The 21,205-nt window shown below is 49.8% G+C and overlaps 1 protein-coding gene and 1 non-coding gene across 7 annotated transcripts in view; one reads left to right on the forward strand and one right to left on the reverse strand.

Moving 5' to 3' along the window:
- Positions 1-2,716: 2,716 nt before the first annotated feature.
- TRNAG-CCC lies at positions 2,717-2,789 on the reverse strand. The gene has a single exon. It is a non-coding gene; the product is annotated as a tRNA-Gly (tRNA).
- A 6,035-nt stretch (positions 2,790-8,824) lies between these two features.
- The window catches only part of DAG1 (dystroglycan 1), a 62,468-nt gene continuing 50,087 nt past the window's right edge, over positions 8,825-21,205 (forward strand). Inside the window, exons 1-2 of one of the 6 annotated variants that reach the window (XM_036868247.1) lie at positions 8,825-8,991; positions 15,208-15,404. The gene's annotated coding sequence lies outside the window, so the exon portion shown is untranslated. The other 5 variants (XM_036868248.1, XM_036868243.1, XM_036868244.1 and 2 more) reach the window with 5 other exon arrangements.

A 21,205-nucleotide genomic window follows, 5' to 3' on the forward strand; every position in this document is an offset into this window, starting at 1 on the left:
TGAGAAGGCTTTTGGGTGTTGTTCTTGAGTGGAATAGGCAGGACTTGGGTAGGCGGAAGAAGAGGGGCCCACACAGGTGGCATTCTTCAGGGAGTTGAGGGGAGGGGATGAGACTGGTGAGTCTTGACCAGTCTGGGGCAGGCCCCTATTGCCCAGGGTGGTATAGGGTGGGGCTCAAATTTATTCTGCAGGAGGCTGGAAGTCTCTGAAGGTACGTTGGTTTGTAAGGTTTGGGCTCCAAAATGCCAATTGGACTCTCTGGGAAGTCTCTCCAGAAGTCTACAGGTCTCCAGCACAGACTTAAGGCTCCAAGAGGCCTCATTTTCAATCAAATGTTTGTTCACTCATTCCGATTTTACTGGGTACCTTCTAAGTGCCAGGCCCTGTCTCAGGTGCTAGAGGTTCCCAGGATGGAGGGAATAGCCAGACATAGATCCTCTAGTCTGTCCTAGGGATAAACTTTAAGTGAGACATAATAATATGGTGGGGTAAACCAGGGTCCACAGCAGAGACACCCTGCCCAGGCCAGAAACTGAGACAGGGGATGAGCAGGAATGAGGTCAACCAAGTGGCCAAAGAATGCTGTGGGCAGAAGTGTCACACCTGGGAAGGCTTGAAAGGCTTGAGGGGAGCTGGCAGATGCCTGGCATGTTTGTAGGAACTTAAAGAGGTTCCCTGTGGCTGGGGTCACGTGCAAAGAGAAACTGGAGTAAAGATGTGACGGTATGTGTTGAGAGAAGTGGAGGGTGGGGGCCAAGCTGGACAGGTCAGGATGAATGAGAGGTCCTCGCCCACCTGCCCCCCTCCCAGCAGCAGTGGGAAGTCGGGGGCAGAGCACTGAGCAGGGCGGGATCACAGGTAGATTTCAGTTTGGAAGTTAACTTTGGCTGCTGCCTCACAAAGACTGGGTCAGCAGAGGACAGGGCCCCACGGCCCCCTGCAGGCCACAGTGGTGTTATGGGAGAAGGTTCTCAGAAGACAAGGCCCCAAAAGACTAGGGGGATGTGCAGGGTAGGGGCTGGCACCTCACCCTCAGACTGACAGGAGGCAAGGGGACTTGGCCCTGGAGGAGCCTGGGAGCAGCAGCAGCTGTTGCTCCTCGTGAGGGTTCAGGCAGTCCACAGCTGTGGTGGGTCTCCAGGATTTGAGGTCAAAGACCTCTGAAAGGCAGGGCTGTGGTGGGCCAGCAGGGCCATCGGCCAGGGAAGGGGGGAGTCGTGGCAGTTCAGCGGGATGCAGTGTCCTACTCTGATCCAGCTGTCTGGGAACAGCTGCTGGCCCGGAAGAAGGAGGGAACCCAGGCAGCAGCAGGTGAGGAAGCTCCCTGGCTGCTGGGCTGTGGGAACGGAGGTTGAGAGCCAGTGGGGGGTGGGAGGGCATTGGGAGAGAGGCAGCATCTGCTGCCAATGGACCAGCCTGGCTCCAGTGCATTCTTTTTCTTTTTTTTTTTTTTTGGCTGTGCCCCGCAGCTTGTGCGATCTTAGTTCCCCCACCAGGGATCGAACTCGCACCCTCGGCAGTGAGAGCGCAGGGTCCTAACCACTGGACCGCCAGGGAAATCCCAGGCTCCAGTGCTTTCAGAGGCAACTGAAATTCCTCTGGGAAGGAAAGACTGGGGTGAGGATGGGGGTGGGGAGACTAGGGAGGGAGCCAAGTACTTTTCTCTGTGTTCCAGTGGTTTCCCCCAAAGACCATTCTCCGGGGCTGCACTGCCTCCTCAGGACCCCTCTAGAGACCTCCCCCACCCTAGTGGGGTTGTTGGTTTTTATCCCTCTCACCGACTCTTCAGCTCTCCTTATCTGCACCTGTGTCCTGGCCCTTCTAGGAAGGAAAGTAGACAACCCGACACCTTTTGGAAAGCTCTGGCCCATTGGGTCATAGAGGGAAAGGGGTTTTCCCAAGGTCCCAGTCAGTCAGAGGCAGGCACAGGGGCCCCTGCCTGTGTGCAGCTAGCCCTTGGGGCCTCAACCCTAGGTACCCACTATAAGAGCAACTAGGCCTGGTACGCCCCCAGGAACTGCCTCCTGAGAACTGGGAATTGATGGGACTTACTTAGTCCCAGTGGTTGTAGGTGCAGTAAAGAGGCCTGTGGGCTCCCGCTTCTCTGCCCACCTCAACACCAGGGCCTCAGCACCATCACCATTGACCCAATTGCTGAGGGTCCCAGGCAGCAGGGCGAGTACAAGGAAGTTTCAGGCAGAGGGAGGGTACGGGGTCAGCTGAGGCCAGTCTTCCTTCTTGGGGGCCCCAGCATGAGATGAGCAGCTGCTCAGCCCTGCTTTGAGGCCCGGACTATACCCTTCAGGAGCAGCCTTCCCTCCACCCTGATGTCCCCACCTTTGTATTGTTCCAGCTGCCACATCCCCACATGTGCTTAGGGGCACAGAGATGGGATGGGAATGAAGAGATGAAATGTTTCTTTTTACCTTTGCTGTAAAAATTCTCCAGGGATCATGAATGGGTCTTTGTATGGCTCTTAGGACATGTTAGTGCCTCTGCAAAGAGCCACGACCATGCTTGTAGCCAGTCGTGCCCACACCCAGAGGTCCAGAGCCCTGGCTTCAAGCTGGGGTCTCTCTTACCTCAAGAGCCCAGTCCCCAGTCTGTCCTGTTCCAGGCCTTCTATTTTTTTTTTTTTTAATATTTATTTATTTGGCTGCGCCGTGTCTTAGTTGTGGTGTGCAGGATCTTTTTAGTTGCATCATGTGGGATCTAGTTCCCTGACCAGGGATCGAACTTGGGCCCCCTGCATTGGGAGTGCAGAGTCTTAACCACTGGACCACCAGGGAAGTCCCCCGATCCAGGCCTTCCTGGTCCCTGGGGTCCCTTGTCAAGTTCAGCTGACTGAACCCATCTGATGAATATAGACCCTCTCCTGCCCTTCCCGGGTAACCCCAGCCAGGACCTCAGTCCATTCCATTCGGCTAAATGGCAGCTGCAGGGAGGGAGCTTTGAAGGTTACCGCCCCTGATCAGTGAGCAGAAGGGAGATGGATGCAACAGCTGGCTGAGGCCTCATGTGCCTGCCAGGTGACACCCCGCATGTCCTGAGGGCCTCCTGCAAGCCTGTGTCCGGCAGCAGCCCCAGGGGAGTTGGGTGGGGGGGTATCGCCCAGAACCTGTCTTGGGGCAGGACATTCCCACCCCTCAACACACACACTCCTCTGCTCTCTCCCGCCTTCACCTTGGTCCAGACCAAGTGCTTCCTTTCCTCAGAGGGTTGGTGCTAGACCTTCTCTGGTGGGCTCTGCATGGTCTGTCCTAAAGCCCTTACCTGCAGTGCATACCAGGAGCTGTCCAAGCCATTCCTCTCCCCACAGGCATGTTCCCTCCCCCTTGGTCCTTCCTCCTCTGGGGCTGAAAGGAGGGGTGCTGCCTCTCTGGCCTCTCTGTATTCCCGTGGAAGATGGAGGCAGGGAAAGTGAGAAATTTTCTCTCTAAATGCTTGTTCTGACTTGACTTCCATGGTGCCTGCTGTCCCTCCCCCTGAGGATCCCCATCTGTGCCCCTTCCCCTGCCTGCTCTCCCACCCCTTTCCCCGCCTCCAAGGGGAAGGAGGAGCTCCAGGGCTGGGGCCAAGCTGCTGCCCCCTCATTCCTCACCCCACTGCATTCCTTCCAGGAGGCCTGAGGGCAGTGTCCCACTCCCTTCCTCCTCCTCCTCCTCCTCCTCCTCCTCCTCCTCCTCCTCCTCCGCCTCCTCCTCGCTCCCACCCTTCAGCTTCCCTGCCCCTTGCTTCTGGGATCCTATACTTCTGGCAAACCCAAGCCTGGTTAAATCCAGCTCCAGTGCCCGCCCTCCCACCAGTCACTCTTTCTCCCTTGTTCAGGGTTCCATTCACTGCTCAGGCCATGGTGACCTCCCGGTTTCCTCAGACCCGTCTGGCCAATTTCTCCTCTGACTTCACTGTTGTCTGTTCCCTAGAAAACCCCAGGACTTCCTCCTTTACCTCCTGCGGGCTCTGCCTTCAAAGAGAGGACTTCCCTGATACCACACAGCAGATCCTGGCCCCTCCCGGCCCTCTCATCCCCTGATTATTACATTTTTATTTACTTATTTATTTACTGTATAGCTTGTTACACTAGAATTTGAGCTCCACAAGAGCAGCTTGTTCCTTTTATCCCTTGCTGTATTTCCAGCATACAGTAGACACAGTAAATATCTCTGGATTAATAATACACTGACAGATGTTTCACAGTGGTCCTGATTCAGTCATATAAAGTGATATTCTGTCACTCTCAGTGAGCAGGCAAATCTGAAGCCCACATATGAGATCACTTGATGATGAGGGACAGGCTCAGAGAAGGCAAGTAGCTTATTTCAGGTCACACAGTGAACTTAGCTCTGGTTCGCAGCAGGGGCTTATTCCTCATATGGACACACCTGGAGGTTTGGCTGATCTGCTAACATTCACTCTTTATCCTTTATTAGCTCCCCTCAAGATGCCTGGATGGATCCCTCTTACTCCTCCCCCAGATGCTGGGGATTTCCCAGACCACAGGTGAGGCTCCCAGGGACACTGCCTGTATCTGTCAGCACTCAGCCTAGAGCAAAGGGTGTCTGTCCACTCAGGTTCAACACTTTCCAGTGTTCTAACAGCATACCCATCAGCCATGAGAGCAGAGTCAGAACCAGTGGTTGTCAGGTAACCTGTTAATGTCTCTTGACTAAGGGGCCACTGAGAGGAGCCGAGGCTGATGAGAGGCACACTCTCAGATCTCAGGCCAGCTCTGAGAGGAAGAGGTCTTTCTGCCATGGAGGAGCCCTGGCCAAGCTCTGGGCCAGACATGGACATATGACTGAGTGTGGAGAAGGGACTCTTAATCTGGCTGAACAAGAAGAGTGTCGGTCTGAGGGCCTGGGTTCAATCCTGGTCAGGGAGCTAGAAATCCCATAAGCTGCATGGCGCGGCCAAAAAAATAAATACATAAATAAAATAAAACAAAATAAAAAAAAAAAGACTGTGGGTGGCCTCCGCCAAGTCTCTGTGTTTAGGGGCTAGCTGGTCAGTGACTAAAAAGAATTAACAAAGAGGCGCCTCAGCTTTGTTTGCCTCCACTGGCTCCTCAGCCAGACCAGACCTAATCTGGTGTTTAGTCCAGTGCTCAAGGCCACAGGCCCAGTGATTTGAGAATAATCACCCAAAGTTGGCCTTGGGGGACTGTCTTATCCCAGAGCCAAAAGGGAGTGGAATGTGACTGAGGGAGAGGGCAGTGGACATGTGTCCATCAAGGGGAGAGGCGATTTTATTCATTCGACCAACCCTCACCCTTGCTGTGGAGTTCCTGTCCCCACAGGACTGTATGTTCCTGGAGGGCCAGGTGCAGAAGCAGCTGCCTGGTTGACTAGAAAGGAAGGCCCTATGCCAGACATGTATGAAGGGGTCTGGTGGAAGTGCTGCAGTTGAGGTCCCTGCAAGGGAAGGAGAAGATTTCTGGGAAGACTGGTGTTGACCCGCAAACACGCCTACTAGCAGTTTCTCCCGGATGAACTTATCAGCCCTTTCTTTCTGCCAGAGCTGCTGGACAATCTGCCTTCTGTTAAATCCAGACAAAAGGGACCCCGCCCTTGCCCTGATTTGGCTGGCCTTGCTTGCCAGCCCACTGCCTCAGGCAGACCTGCAGGCCTGGCATTTGGACCAGGAGCCTCCACCCTCAGCCAGCACTGACCCCTGCCCCTCTCCATTGGGTCTTCGGGAGGATCAGTAGCAGGAGCCTCCCTCCCCATCGAAGTCTGAGGCTGGGCACTGGCCCTTGGCCCTTGGTTCCTTGGGAATATGCCAGAATGAAAAAGGCCTGGAAGCCTAGGACCAGAAGAAAGTTTGGCCCAAGTAGGTGTCTGCTGGATTTCACCTGAGCTAGAACCAAGGTCCTAGCCCATATCAGCACCAAGTAAGCACTGGGACATTTGCTTTGGGCCTTGTACAAGGCTTAGACCCTTGGGGATAACTGCCAACCGAGAAGGGAGGCAGGCAGCATCCCCTGATTCCTTCTTTTCCAAACAGAAATTGAGCCTCTATTATGTGCATGCTGTTAGGTGATCGTTGCAATGTGGGATCAAGCAGGTGCACATATCTGGCCTCAAGGGCTCATACTCTCGTGGGGAAGACAAACCTCAATCTGATAATCTTCCTGAAGCCTCTGGCTGGGGGTCTAATTGGAGGGTGGAGGAAGCACTGGAGGCTATATGGCCAGGAGACTTGAGGGCTGACTGTCATGCCTAAATAGCCTCATTCTTGGTCTCTTGATCAGTTCTCCCTGAGCCCATACCACATGGGCCCTTTGGGCAGCTGTTCTTGGGTGTGCCCTGGGCCTCACTCTTGGCTGTGCTCTCCAACTGGCAGTGAACACCAAGCCTGATCTAGGATGGCCTAGGCACTGCTGGGGTTCCAGAATAGCTCCCAAGGGTGAGTCACTGGGGACCTTGTGCTGAGCCCTAGGGTGAGCTGTGGGAGCCCCAGGAGAGGAAAGGTTTCAATTCTCAGGACTATAGGGAGTAACAGGGCCTTGACTTTACAGCCCCCACCCAACCTAGGGGCCCATGAAGACTGTCCACCTCTCTCTATGGGCTCCATGGGGGCTGGTTGGGCTCCACTGGGGGCTGGTTAGGCCCCAAGAGGCTGGCCATCCAGGCCTCTTGCCTTCTAGGGCCTGAAGGAACAGGGGGTTGGGGGAACCCCAACTCCAGACAAAAAAGAAGAAGCCAGCAATGAGACCCAGAGCTCACATCTGTTCTGGTCTTGTGGGGGGAGCTGCCAAGGCTGGAGGGCTGGGGAAGGGGGAGAGCATTGGGGCCAGCCTGGGACAACAGCATCTCCAAGTGAGTTCCAAACCTGGAGAGGCAGGGGCTGGAAGGATTTGGCTGTAAGGGCTTCAGGCAAACTCTGGTTGTTGCTCCCCTCCTCCTAGGACTAGGAAGGGCCTATCCCACCTTTTGGCACCAGCTGGTTGAGGTAGAGACCTTCCCATGGCCAGAGCTCTGGGGGAGCTTGGGCATGGGGTGCTGGGACCCTGGAGGCCAGAGTGAGGCCTGGTGCCTCATCTAGCAAGACCAGTGCCAAAAATGAAGAAGGGGAGTTACTCTAGTATCCATGGATGGTCATTGAGGACTAAAGAGCAGCTAGCAGTTTCTGTGTAGACGGTAGGAGGGATGAGGCCTGTACTCACTGCTGTCTTTTGTTTTGGGAAAACATATATATATATATATATATATATATATATATATATATATATATATATATATATATATATATATATAATTATACAGTCAGACACTAAAATACCCAGCAGAACCTAGGGCTGCAAAGCAGTGTCTGGTGTGCATTTGTGGGTGGCAGGGAAACTCTGCAAGCTGAAGGAGTGAATGGAAAGAATGTATTTTGTTTAGAAACCCAAATAATTTTCTACATTTTTAGCCTTTTTTTTTTGGACATCTTTATTGGAGTATAACTGTTTTACAATGGTGTGTTAGTTTCTGCTTTATAACAAAGTGAATCATCTATACATATACACATATCCCCATATCTCCTCCCTCTTGCGTCTCCCTCCCACCCTCCCTATCCCACCCCTCTAGGTGGTCACAGAGCAGCGAGCTGATCTCCCTGTGCTGCATTTTTAGCCTATTTGAAGCAGGAGAATTTTAGAACTGGATTTGAAAGACCATAAATTTTTTAGTTTTAACGTCCAAGGGATAATTTGGGGCTTTTTTCCTGGTTTTTACTTCTTTTTCTGGTCTGTGTGAATGAAGTTTGGAGCCTAAGCATTTAAGTATAACGCATCACAAACAAGTATGTGTGTTTGAGAGATGAGGCATTCCTTTTTGCTCTCTCTGAAATTTGCTTCTTCTAGTCCTTCCTAAGGAGGGGAGAAAGCAGGGGAGACCCAGGGCTGTCCGGATTCCGGGAGGAACCCCTGGCAGGCAGCAGCCCGTTCTGTGTTCAGAATGTACTCGTTGACAAGAGTGCGGGCCTGGAATTCCAGCCTGGCCACAGGCCCAGGAGGGAATGGACACATCCTGCACAGGGTTTGGGGAACAGAGCCCACCACGGGTCCCATCCCCATACCCGTCCAGTAACTGTCGGGGGTCTTTGATATAGTGGGCCTAGGTAAGCCTTGGGGAGTGAGAGCATTTTTAGGACCCTCCCCTTGAAGGGAGACAGACCTCAGCAGTAACTCCCTGCCCTTTACTCCCCCAACTCCCTGAAAGAATGCGGGCCTCGAGTGAGTGACCAGCGCCAGCGGGTCAGAGCTATTTCTGGCGGCTGAGGAGGCACCGGATTCCGGGTGTTCAGGGCAGGAGGAGGGGAGGAGGGTCAGGCCTGAGGCGCTTCCCGGACACCCCCGCCTGCTGGGGGCTAGGCCCCCGGAGAGGGGCAGCCTTCCTGCCCTTCCGGCCCTCGGCCCTCGCCTCAGTTCCTCATCAGTATAAGAGTCGGGCAACGGGGCCATCATCCTTCGCAATTTGGAGGACGCTTCCTGATTGTTTTCTTGTCTTAAAATTACCTGATTTGCGTTCGACAGAAGTCAGGAGGGCGGAAGGCAGTCTATGGGTGGCCAGTTGTGGCCGGGCCAGCTATCGGGCCTGACCACCCGGGTAGGTTGGATGCCTCTCAGGGGCCCACATGCCTGAGGTTGGGCGGGGCGGGGCGCCCCTCCCCCACTCCCACTCCTGAGCTCTCCGGGTAACCCGGACGGGCCGGGGCGTGTCGCGGGTACGGACCTGGCCCGCCGCGGGCGGGATTTCCAGGACGGGGCGTGTCTTTTCAGACGGGGGCGTGGCGGGCCAATAAGCAGAGCGGCGCGGGGGGCGGGGCCTGTGCGCGGGTGCGGCGCGCTGCGGGCGGCCGACGCAGGCAGAAGCGGGGGTCGCGGGGACTGCCGGTCGGCGCCGCGCGGAGCTGGCAGCGGGATTGGCTGCGGCTCTCGCGTGTCAGGGGGTTGCTAGGCTTCGGTCGCGCGCCCCGCCCTCGCGCTCCGCGCCCTCTCACTGCCCGGTACGTGCTCGCGCCGAGGCTGCGGTGCGGCGCTAGAGCTCTTCGGGCTTGGCGGCGGCGGCGGCGGCGGCGGCGGCGGCGGCGGGAGCTTCGCGCCGTGTCCCCGGGGAGCGGCGGCGGTGTCTCGCGGGCGGGAAGAGCGAGCACCTGCCGCGGCCCGCCCGTCGGCGCTCGGTGAGTGCGCCGCCCGTCCACTGCCGCCGAGCCTGGTAGCCCAGGCCCCCATTTCCGTCGCTGGCCCAGCCTTCCGAGGAGCACCTGCTGCTGCTCTCGCTGTTTGGCCCGGGGCGGGGACACGGTCGCGGACGTCCTTGCGGGTGAGGCGGCGACGCGGCCCGGGTAGAGCCGCCCCTTGCTCTCGGCCCCTCAGGCGAAGGCTGGGGGCGTCCGGGCCCGGGCTGCGCGCCGCGGCGGTGGGCCAGGCCTCAGCCCGGGCCGCGCTCCAGGGGACGCGCGGCGGTCGCGGGCGTGTGCGGCCTGCGGACTGTCTCCCGGGCTTCCTCAGAGGGTCGCGCGGCCCAGTTTGGCCGGAGCCCGAGGATGGGGCATTGAGCCCCTCAGGAGGCGCCGCAGCCGCTGGATCCTGAGCCGCTCAGAGCCTTGGGGTCACCCCTTCACACACATACACACTTGGCTTCTTTGGTGTTTGGAAAACCATATTCACCCGCGGGTATATTTGGAAAATGTCTCCAGAGAAAATGCTCTCTCGGTTTAGAATCCTTCTGCCGTAAATTCCGAGTTAATTTCATACGAACTCAACTACTAATTTAAAATGGATATTTTAATCTCTATGACTTGAGAAGCTCTTAAATTTGTAAACTTACTTCAGAATTAGTTTTAATGGTGATCATGAAGTTTTGTCTTGGTGAGAGCTACAGCCTGGGACAGCACGGTTATAGCCTAGAGTTGTCTTAAGAGCCCGGCCTGCTGTTTCCCTAAATAAGCGAGTAGACGTGATTCCTGGCATGGAAGCCAAACTCTGCAGGGAGGGTGGTGTTTATAGGACATAAGTCCAGATAAAGAGTTGGATGTGCTACCAGGTGTTTTGGAGTTTGGTGTAGGTGGGATGTTGTAACTTTATCAGGTTGTTCTATGCTCAAGCGTTCAGAGACATAATTTTGGGATGTCCTTTTTTAGAAAAAGAATTGAACATTGGAGGCATAGTTTGAATATGAAGAAGTTGAATTGAACTTTGTTTGCCTTGGAGCCAAGTAATAAGAGCTCCTGGCCTACATGCTTAAAGGAGGCTGAGGAGCCATTTCTTGGAGGAGTGAGATTTGAGGAGGGAGTTGGATGAATGATATGAGCCTGTTTAAGGCCTGTGGGATACTGTAAGAAAGTAGGAATAAGCATTACTATATAGGCAACAAACATCTGGTTGGAACATGAAAGCTTGTGTTGTTACGTGCCTCTGTTGAAAGAGGCAGAGAGCCAGTCTTTACTGCTCTGAAAAATTGATTTAGCAAAATACATTCATTTATTTAACAAATATTTGGCATCACTGCTTACCAAATTCTGTGGTAGGTCCAGGGGACCCATGTAAAAGAGACTGGTTCTGCCCTTAAGGAACTCAGTTTCGTGGACAGTGGGGGATGGGGAACCTATGATTGATAGTGTCTGCCCACTAAGTGTGGTCAGATGGTGCTTGGGAGCCTGAGGAGAAAGGGAATTCCTGAGCTGAGGCTTGCAGGGCCAGCAGAAATTAGCTGGGGGACAGCAAGGTCCGGACACAGGGAACCACATGTATATGAGTGCCTAAAGTAGCATATGTGAGTCCTCCAGCATGACAGGTGGGAGCCCCAGGCCTTTCTTGTTGTGCTTAGTAGTTCAAACTTCATACTCAAGGTGCAGGAGTCTGGGAAGGCTTTTCCTCAGTTGAGTGGCATGGTCCAGACCCATGTTTAGAAAGATCTTGTTGGTGGCCACATAGGTAGTGGCAGGGAGGGGATGGGAAAAGGACCTCTGGCTCTGAGGTTGGCCCTTAGAGGAGAGATGAGAGAGAAGGAGCCAGCTCAAGAGACTGGCTGAAAAGTTTGAGCAAAGGGAATACCAAGCTGTGATGGGGGAGGAGACTGCATTCAGGAATGTGTGGGCCAGAATATTTAGCATGACCAAGGCTTTAAACCAGGTCTTCTGCAAGTTTGCTGGTGCCTCTTAAACACTGAATATGGTGGGATTTGGAGGGACCCTGGGGCAACTTAGACTGGGATTATTTAGAAAAGGAAAAGCATGGCATTTGTTTGTTAAAAACCTTAAACAACCTTATTTCTCACTTGAACTGCATTGCATTTCTTCTTGGGCAGGGCTGGTATTTTTTTTTTTTTTTTTTTTAGGGCTGGTATATTAACCCCTGAGAGTAGATGTGTGTTCATCCCTGTTGAGGCAGATGGGAGCATGTTCAGTCCTTTACCTCACAGTTGTTCCACCCTTCCCTGTGCTCTGGGCCAGCGACACGATGGATCTACATCAGCCACAGTCGAGGGCCTTCTGTGTTTCTGCTCTGCATGCACCGTTGCTAATGCTTATGAGAATCCTTTATAGTGGCTTAGCAAACCGAGTCATAGATGAAGGAATGTTCCCAAGGTCACACAACTGTCATGTGGCAGAATTAGGATTTGAACCCAGGCTGAACATTTGGCTGTACCCATCTGTGTTTCTGTTATACCAGACTAATAATGGTGACCTCGGTTGGGTCCTTCTCTGGTACAGACCAAGCCCAGGTGTCTGGTGGTGGGCAGAATGCCGGGACGATATGGGAAGGTGATCAGTGATCCCACGTGGAACTCCAGGAACATGTTGTGCGGGACCATTTTTCAGAAACCTAGGGTTTGTCAGAGCCTTCTTGAGGCCTGTGCTGGTTGCTGTGGGTACCATGCTGAAGTAAGCCAAGGAACTTGGGTCCTAGGCTGGAGAGGGCAGACTTTAGGGAAGAACTGCATTGGGCTAGACCTTCAAGAACGGTTAGTGGTTTGATTGGTGAAGGAGTGGTGGCAAGAAGGTCACAATTCTGTGGAAGAAGAAATGAGCAGAGGAAAGGGGTGGGAGGGAGAAGACTGGGCACTTTTTTTGTATGTTCTGGAAGGTTGGGTTGCAGTCAGAATGCCACGTGGAGGAGTTTGGTGTTATGTAAGAACAGGAAACCTTGAAGATCTTGGAGCACAGCTGTGATTGGATCAGCTCTGGGTTTTAAGAAGTGAGCCCTCACTGTGAATGTTGAGGCTGGGCTGGACCAGAGGCAGGTTGGTTACTGCTGTGGTCCAGTGGGGGAGACACTGGATCTGAACAAGAACAGTGGTCAGCAGGGGAGTGGAGAGAGATAAAGAAGGTTCAAGATGAGCCAGTTCAGCAGATGTTAGGGACCTGAATGGTTCTGGTACCAGCAGGGCTCTACCACTGAGTGGAAGAGGCAGGAGGTTGACAGTGAAAAGATGAGGATGTAAGGCTGCATCAGCCAAGCAGTGGTGAGGACTTGAGAAACTCCAAATAAAGAGGGGCCCCTAGAGAATTCCCCAGTTGTCCAGTGGTTAGGACTCTGCGCTTTCATTGCCGAGGGCTGGGTTTAATCCCTGGTCGGGGAACTAAGATCCCACAAGTTGAGTGGTGTGGACAAAAAAAAAAAAAAAAAAGAGGGGCCCCCTAGACTGCAGGAATGGGAGAAGGCTTGAGTCTTTGTGGCAGGCAGGTAAGATGGCAAGGAAGAAGTGAACTTATGAAAGAGAAAGCATGATCCGTTGACCCACTTGGTAGGTAGAGGAATAGTTTGAATTAAAATGTCTATATAGTTTTGGATACTCAGAATCATGGTGGGTGTAATGTAGCTTTATTTTTTAATATTTATTTATTTATTTGGCTGCATTGGGTCTTAGTTGCGGCACGGGGGATCTTTGTTGCAGCATGTGGGATCTTTTCGTTGCGGTGCACGGGCTCTTTGTTGCGGTGCTCGGGCTTCTCTCTAGTTGTGGCACACGGACTCTAGAGTGCGGGCTTAGTTGCCCGACCTGGGATCGAACCTGTGTCCCTTGCATTGGTAGGCAGATTCTTAACCACTGGGCCACCAGGGAAGTCCCCTGTAATGTAGCTTTAGACTGGATTCAGTTAAAGAATTGCCACTGGCTCACAGATTTGACCTGTGCAAGGCAAACTAAAGGTGGCCCGTGATGGTGTGAAGTTAGAGCCCCTTTACCTGTGCTTGCTTTTTTAAATTGGGTTTTTTGGGTTTTTTTTTTTTGGTCATAGCCTTCTTGATAAGAGGCACATAACTAGCCTAGTGGAATTGCAAGTGTTGGCAGATACATTTTGTGGATGGGCAAGAATTAAGAGTGAAGTCTCATGAGTTTTTTTCCTAGCCAGTATAGGAAGTCAGCAATGAGAAGTTTGATTCAATATTCCAGGTTCCGGGGTACATTGTTTAGATTTGAGCCACTGCAGAGTATGACCGCTTGGAGGCTAGAGGCTTCCAGAGTATCAGAGGAGCAAGAAATGGTGGTGTGAACATCGAAGGGGACTCAGATGGGGTGTAGAGTATTGAACCTTAAGGGAACTCAAAGTGAGAATACAGGTAGTATGGTCTTCAATGTGTCCTGTATATTGGTCAAGGATTTCTTCCTCCTTTTCTGGAGTAAGTGTTCTCCCTTCTCCATGTTAAAGAGTGTTTCTGTGCCTTTGCCAGTGTTATTGTGCTGTTGCTTCTTTTTTTTTTTTTTTAAGTTGTTTTTTTTTTTTTGATAAATTTATTTTATTTATTTTATTTTTGGCTGCATTGGGTCTTCGTTGCTGCGCACGGGCTTTCTCTAGTTGTGGCGAGCGGGGGCTACTCTTCGTTGTGGTGCGCACGCTTCTCATTGCGGTGGCTTCTCATTGCGGACTAGACGCGCAGGCTTCAGTAGTTGTAGCACATGGGCTCAGTAGTTGTGGCTCGTGGGCTCTAGAGCATAGGCTCAGTAGTTGTGGCACACGGGCTTAGTTGCTCTGCAGCATGTGGGATCTTCCTGGACGAGGGCTTGAACCCGTGTCCCCTGCATTGGCAGGCGGATTCTTAACCACTGTGCCACCAGGGAAGCCCCTGTGCTGTTGCTTCTTAAGCCCCCATCTTTCTCTCCTTTTCCTGTGTTGACACTCCAGTTCTGGAGTAAGGTGATGGTGGTTTTGAATATACAACTGATTGATCTGGTCATTTCCCAGTAGGTCTTTGTGTGCACATGCCTCTGGGTATTGATTTAAAGCAGTCTTCCTGTGAGTTGCATAACCTGATTTGACTTTTGACAGTCCCTCTTCACTCTGATCATTAGTCAGTAATACTGCTCAGATAGCAATTTCTATAAATAGGATTTTAGAGTAGTTTACAAAATTACACCAGCCAGAGTGCTTAATTTAGCCTTAATGAATAGGGTTTCCTATTTTCCTGTTTCTTAGGTTTGATAGCTAAGCATTTTCTTAACCTTGCTCTGGGTCCAGGGTGGAAGGATGGATGGGATGCTGTGGTACAATATCATAAACAGAGCGTGTCTAAATTGGTGAAACTGTTGTGTGTTCTCTGTTGGAGTGAAGTAAATCTGAATGAAACTTTTGCAGTATGTTGACTTAATTTATATTTTAAAAATAGGATTCTAGTGGGAATAATCAACTGAATATAAAAAATCACTTTTTAAAAAAAATTTTGGCGGTGCCAGGTCTTAGTTGCAGCATGCGGACTTCTTAGTTGCGGCATGCGGGCTTCCTAGTTGCGACATGTGGACTCTTGGTTGCGGCACGTGTGCGGGATCTAGTTCCCTGACCAGGGATTGCACCCGGGCCCCCTGCATTGGGAGCACAGAGATTTACCCACTGCACCACCAGAGAAGTCCCTAAAAAATCACTTTTATGACAATGTCTTTATCCTGTACATCATGGGGTACATTTACTAGTGTTGAGGTTTTGCTTCTCAGTTATACCTTCTTGAGCTAATTGTTTTTGAAAATACCACTGTCTAAATTTTAGAGATTGGAATTAATTTTATATTTTTGAAGCTGTTTATAATTTTTGGTCCTGGATTGACTCTACAGAATACATTTCGTTTTCTTTATTACCCTTTGACAATAAATAAAGGGTGACTGATTGGTGGTGTGGGCGGGAGACTAAGTGGCATTCCCCACTTCCTTTGGAGGTGGTCATTGTGGTGTATGTAATTCTATTTCTGTTGTGAGCTTTCACCAATATTGGTTCCTTCTTTTCCTGTAGGGCCTCTGTTCTCCAGGAAGATAAGGCTGGTTTTTTTTTTTTTTGGCTGTGCTGCACAGCATGCAGGATCTTAGGTTCCCCAACCAGGGATCAAACCTGTGTCCCCTGCAGTAGAAGCACAGAGTCTAAACCACTGGATCGCCAGGGAAGTCCCGCCAAGATAAGGCTTTTAAAGCAGCCTCGCACTAGAAGGTGAGGTAAGGTACTTGAAAAGGGAGATTTCTGCGAAAGAAAGATGGTGGATAATCACGTACTTGGCAAAATGATCACGGAATTTTAAGACACTATAGTGGGGGAAAAGCTGTATTAAATAATACATATATTTAAAATAAGAAATGTGGAAGAAAAAAGTAGAAAGGAAGGGAAAAATCCCTGTCCCCCAACTGTATTCTTTCTTTAAGTAGGAAATGCTAACACATGGTTCAAACTCAAAAAGTTCAAAAGGATTGTACAGGGGAAAGAAATCTTTCTTCCACCCACCCCCTAAGTCCCTGCTTTCCCTCCCTAGGAGCAACCGTTATCCCCTGATTCCTGGGTGTCCTCCAGAGATGGCCCTTGGGCAACACTTTTACTGAGTTTAGGTTAGAGTATAAATTTAATTTTTAATCTTGTTTTTGCCCTCCCAGCATTATAGCATGATCATTGTTCTATAATTATAACATTTTTGATGGTTAACCTGTCCCCAGTTCTTACATGGTTGTTAATCTTACTTTGGTTATAATAGGTCATGTTGCAGTTAACATCTTTGTGCATAAAGTTTTTTTAGAATCTTTTTATTACCACAATATTAAATATAAAACTTTTGAAAAAAGTGCAGTGTGACTTACAGTTTTGGAGGAGCACATCTATAACATCAAGTAAGGCAGGTTTTTATTGATTTTCATTTTTAATCACTGTGTACATTTTCCCCAGTTCCTTTTCTGTGACTTGCATGGGTATGCAATTATTAATAGTCACGTAGAGGCCTAGACTCGATATTCCCTGCCATTGGGGGTATGTGTAGCCACAGATTCATTCTTCCTGAGGCAGTCACAGCCCTTGGATACCCTAAGTATAGGGGAGTGTGCCAGTTGACGGGAGCTTAAGGATGAGTGAAACATTTGGAAGGACGTGTCATACTCAGGGAAAGAGAGGACGGTGCCCAGCTTGGTCTGTTTTGGTATTTGCTCTTCATTTCTGTGAATGTTGAGTTTTTGTGTATGGAGTATGGGAATCGACAAACAAGAAACACTGCTTACAGAGTTCTTTCTAATATGTATTGAAACAGATTCGTGGAATTGGAAGATGCTTGTTTTGGCAAATGTTATGGTTGTCTGTGTTTTACCTCTCACTGTACTGGGAACATTTACTCTAGGAATTCCAGGGGTTGATATGGGATTACTTAAGAAGATTCCCAAGGCTGTCTATGACAGAAGTGAACCAGTTCTGCCTTGGTTTTCATAAATGCCTCTTTTAATTAGCTTAGTTGTTCTCCAGGGCTGGGTTGATTCTCTAACCAGTTTTTGCCAAGAAAATTTATAAAGTTAATAATGGAATTGCAAATACTGGTTCCTTTTTATTTGGCTGTTAATCAGCACCCAGTATACCATCCATTTTCTGGGCCCTTATTATACTATGAAATGCTTTCATAAAATATGCATCTCTCATCACTGTAAATGTCTTGTGTATACTCCTGCTTGGGCTGGTAGATTGTCTTTGCATCGGATCTGCCCTGACCTCTGGGAGCCTTGCTTACTGGATTTTTTTTTTTTTTGGCCTTGCCGCGCGGCACGTGGGATCTTAGTTCCCTGACCAGGGATCGAACCCATGCCCCCTGCATTGGAAGCATGGTGTCTTAACCACTGGACTGCCAGAGAAGTCTCTCACTTACTGGATTTTTTAATGGTGGAGACCAGCCTGATGAGTAGCCCTTGAACAGGGGTGGATTCTGGGTCTTGTGGAAAACGAGGAAGTGTAGCGAACTTTGCTTTACCTGTTATGTTAAGCATACCTGAATAAGCGTCTTATATTTTTAGACTTTTGAGCAATATTGGGAAGATTGAATTGCCTGAGGAGAGAAATTTGGTAAGAGGAGACTAGAAGAGAAGCTCTTTATTAAAGATCTAAAAATAGAATTCACTAAAGTCACAAATAGATAACAGTAGGATTCCTGTCTCCTTTCCTTCTCTGGATTGTGCTACCAGCTGTTGCTTCTGCTTACCTGGAAGGGATCACAATATTTTGTCAGAAGGGTCAATAGTATAGACTTTAAAAAAAAAATTTTTTTTTTTTTTTTTTGTTTATTTGGCTGCATTGGGTCTTCATTGTGGCATGTGGGGGTCTTTCGTTATGGTGAGCGGACTTCTCTCTAGTTATGGCACTCAGGCTCCAGAGTGCACAGGCTTAGTTGTCCCATAGCACGTGGGGTCTTAGTTCCCCGACCAGGGATCGAACCGCGTCCCCTGCATTAGAATGCGGTTTCTTAACCACCGGACCACCAGGGAAGTCCCAATAGTATAGACTTAACATACTGTGTTTGCCAGTCTGAACGTGTGCTTTTCCAGTTTTAAAAGTAGTTTAAAAGTGACCTGGATTCCTTGGCACTGGGAAGAAATCTTTAGCAGGAAAAGTTGATTGTTCTGCTTGTAGTACCAGCCCTGGGCTGACGGGGGCTGTGGGGTCCTCTGTCCCCTCAGCGCCCTGAGTGGTGGTGTTTTTTTTTTTCCTTCTGGTTGGGCACTGCTGCCCAGAGAGAGGACTCCTGTGTAGGTCATCTAATCCGCATGACTTAATCAGTTGGCACCTTAGGACTCCCTTCTGCTTTTTTAGGAGGGGCCCTTTTTGATTTGTGCAGCTGGATAGGAAAATGGCTGCTCAGGCTTTCTTCTTATGCAGGCCTCTGATGCCCTGGGCTGCCTGTGCCCTTTCCCTCCATGTGAGAGGGTGAAGGAATGTCCTGGCCTCCCCTCTGCCCTCCTGCCATGAGCTTCCAGGGAGAATGGGGCCCATTGTGGGCTGTGCACAGCCCTCCGCTTAAGTGTCAGGCCTGCCGTGGCCTCTCTGTTGGTCTGCTGTGGTTACAGGGTGCTGAGGGGCCAGAAGCCCAGCAAGCAGTCATTTCCTCACATGCTGCCCTGCTGTTCAGGAGTGTTCTGAGGGATGGTGCTTGTGCTTTGTTTGCTCCTGGGGCTGCCCTCTAAGTTTGTCAGTCTTGGTAAACATTCTTGTGGACCCCTTTGCAGGCCTGAGCTCACTCTTGGGGCAGATCTCAGGCCATATTTGGAGAGGCAGGCCTGCTGCTCCCAAGGGTGACTGAGTGCCAGGTCACAGGAGGCTGGGCAGTTCCTCCAGGCCACTGGGGAGGCCCAGTGTTCTGAATCTACTGGGAAGCATAGGATTAATCTATTTGTGAATGAAATTGGACTTCAAATTCTTGTTTTTCAAATTTATTTTGGCCTTCAATTATATCTCAGTAAAGCCGAGGAAAAACTTATTTTGGCCTTAATCAACTGTAGAACTTGTTGAAGATGTGAAATGCCAGAATATGGTGTAGGGGAAGCCAGAGAGACTCAACTTTTTAAAAAACAGGTTTGTTCTGGATATGGGAGCTCTCTCCTGATATCAGACTGGCTTACCCATCAGGCAGTTCTTCTCCTGACCCCAGGCAAGTGTGTCCCTGGAAAAAAATGTATGAGATATTTTTGGTTTTGATGAGTGAACAGATAGAGGTCACTGGCTGTTTCTCTTTCGGGGGTGTTGGCTTCAGATAAGGAGCCAGATTTGTGATCAGGTGTTGTTTAGCAGGTTCCATGAAGGGTAGGTGAGTGAGTTGGTGGTGGTGGTAGCGGGGATGGAGGAGGCCTAGTCAAGCCTTTCTGGAATTGGCGAAGGGCTTTTCTACTTGAGGGCTATATTGATTGCATGGGAGGCTGCTGAGAAATTTGCTCCTCTAAAACTCAGGTAGGTTGACTTTGGAATGGTCCTGGAAATTGTTCTTGATCATAGTAAAAAAATTCCATTCTTTCCATGATGGTTCAATATGTACAATTTCTTTGTCTTCTGTTGAAGTGTCTTGTGAAAGGAGCAGCTGGCACTGGCACTGCCCTGGATGTTTGCCTTCCTCCTACCTTTTTTTCTTTCTTTTATTACAGGAAAAAAAAATTCTAGCCTATTTTAACCTGCTATCTGAGCAGAGTGATACGTTTCCTTCTCTGTTTTAAGATTGGGAGTGGCACTTGTTTTTATCAAATAAAGGAATAAAACATATTTGCCATGCTGAGATCACACTGCAAATGCCAGCACTTGTTATAAAATGGTATTGATTTTTCTAAAGGAGAACTGTTCTTTCAGATAGTGCCTGGTCATGCTATGGTCTTTTGGGTCATGACTTCCCGAGAGGTGAGGTCTACCCACTGAAGGCCCTTGCTTTTTGGCAGGACAGGCACGATTTTTGGTACAAGTGTGACGAGGTTGGACAATGAAAACACTGACTACCCTCAGCAGTAGAAACTCGAGCCTGAGGAAGGAACCTGCCAGAGGTACTGAGTCCCCTGGAACCCTGCCATCCTGATGTGGCCTTAAGAAAGGCCCTTGACCTTTCTGCCTCAGCAAAATTGGGATAGAATATCCTCCCCATAGGCTGCTGAGGAGGAAATAAAAGCTTCCTAGTAATGTGCCCTACACCTCTCCATAATTGCTACTTATTATTATTACACTTGTCCTTTTTCTAGTGTAAACTGAGAGTCCGATATTTAATAAAGACTGGACATATTTCTTAGGTTATGTGATTGGTTCAGGGGTGTTTTTTATTGTGTTTTATAATTACATACATAATAGATTATATTTTATATGTACCAAGTAGTATCTTATTAAAAAAAAAAAAGCCTTAGACGTGAGCCCATTGATACCTCTCAGAAAGCGGCTCTAGCTTGACTGCTTGCTCACCTGTGGAGCTTTGAGTGCTGTGGTGTCTTATTGGGGTGCGTCGTCCTGGAGGTACTGGCCCCATCAAGATGAATAAAGGACAAAAATAGTTGGAGGACCAAGGATTCTGTTAACTAGACAGCATTGTTTATATTTTTGAGGAGTTTCTTTGGAAATTCTTTGATGTGCCCAGGTTTGTTTTCTTGAACCTCACCAGTGCAGTAGGAGCATGGACTGGCAAGGTTGCCGCGTGAGTTGAGTGCCTGGAAGTGCTTTGTTTCCTTTTTTTGTATACTGTTTATTTCTGTTTGAGGTATCAACAGCAGTGCATGTCTGGTGTGAAAAGCCCTTGGTTTTCAAAGAGCTACACCTCTACTTATTTTTTCCCCATGTGACCATATGACTTATTGACTAGGTAGTTTATAATAGGTAACTTTGACTTTTCAGTCAACAGATAGCATTTTAAGAGACTTGGAGCAAGTGAGTGCTCCTGGTTGAACGTTGGGCAGCAGCAGATTCTGTACCTGGGGCATGTAATTTAGCTGAGCTGTAGTGTTGGAACTCTTTAGAACAGAAATTTTAAGACTTTTTTGTTTATTGTATAGTAGGATGAGCTCAGTCTGGAATGTCAGAACCTTACTCTGTAAAGTCAGCATCCTCCCTGGAAACCTGAAGTATTTTGGGCTTCCTTGATTCCTTGAGGGACAAATTGAGCGTAGAGCTCTGGGGTGGGAGGAAGATGAGGGTACAGGCACCAGTGCCCAACTTCTGAGCAGAGGATAATTATCCTAAAGACAAAAGTTGGGTTCCAGCCTCCAGATGATGAAGGCACCGGCTTTTATGAATCTGTGTTCAGGGGGAGCTGCCTGTGGGTTCCCACTGGAGAAGGCTCCAGGTGATTTCCAGATAGTGAAGGCATTTGGTCTCTGATCTTTGTTTTAGAGGCAGGTGAGGGTAAAGCTATTGGCTGTTATCAGATAAGAAAATGACATGATACCACCAGCGGGGAGCTGAAAATCTCTAAATGCTCACTCTAAATCCTCTGATAGGGTAGAGGGGAAGCAGAGCCCACAGGGCTTCTCCCAGCCTGGGAGTA

Source organism: Balaenoptera musculus, chromosome 11 (assembly GCF_009873245.2).
Source record: "Balaenoptera musculus isolate JJ_BM4_2016_0621 chromosome 11, mBalMus1.pri.v3, whole genome shotgun sequence".
NCBI lineage: Eukaryota > Metazoa > Chordata > Mammalia > Artiodactyla > Balaenopteridae > Balaenoptera > Balaenoptera musculus.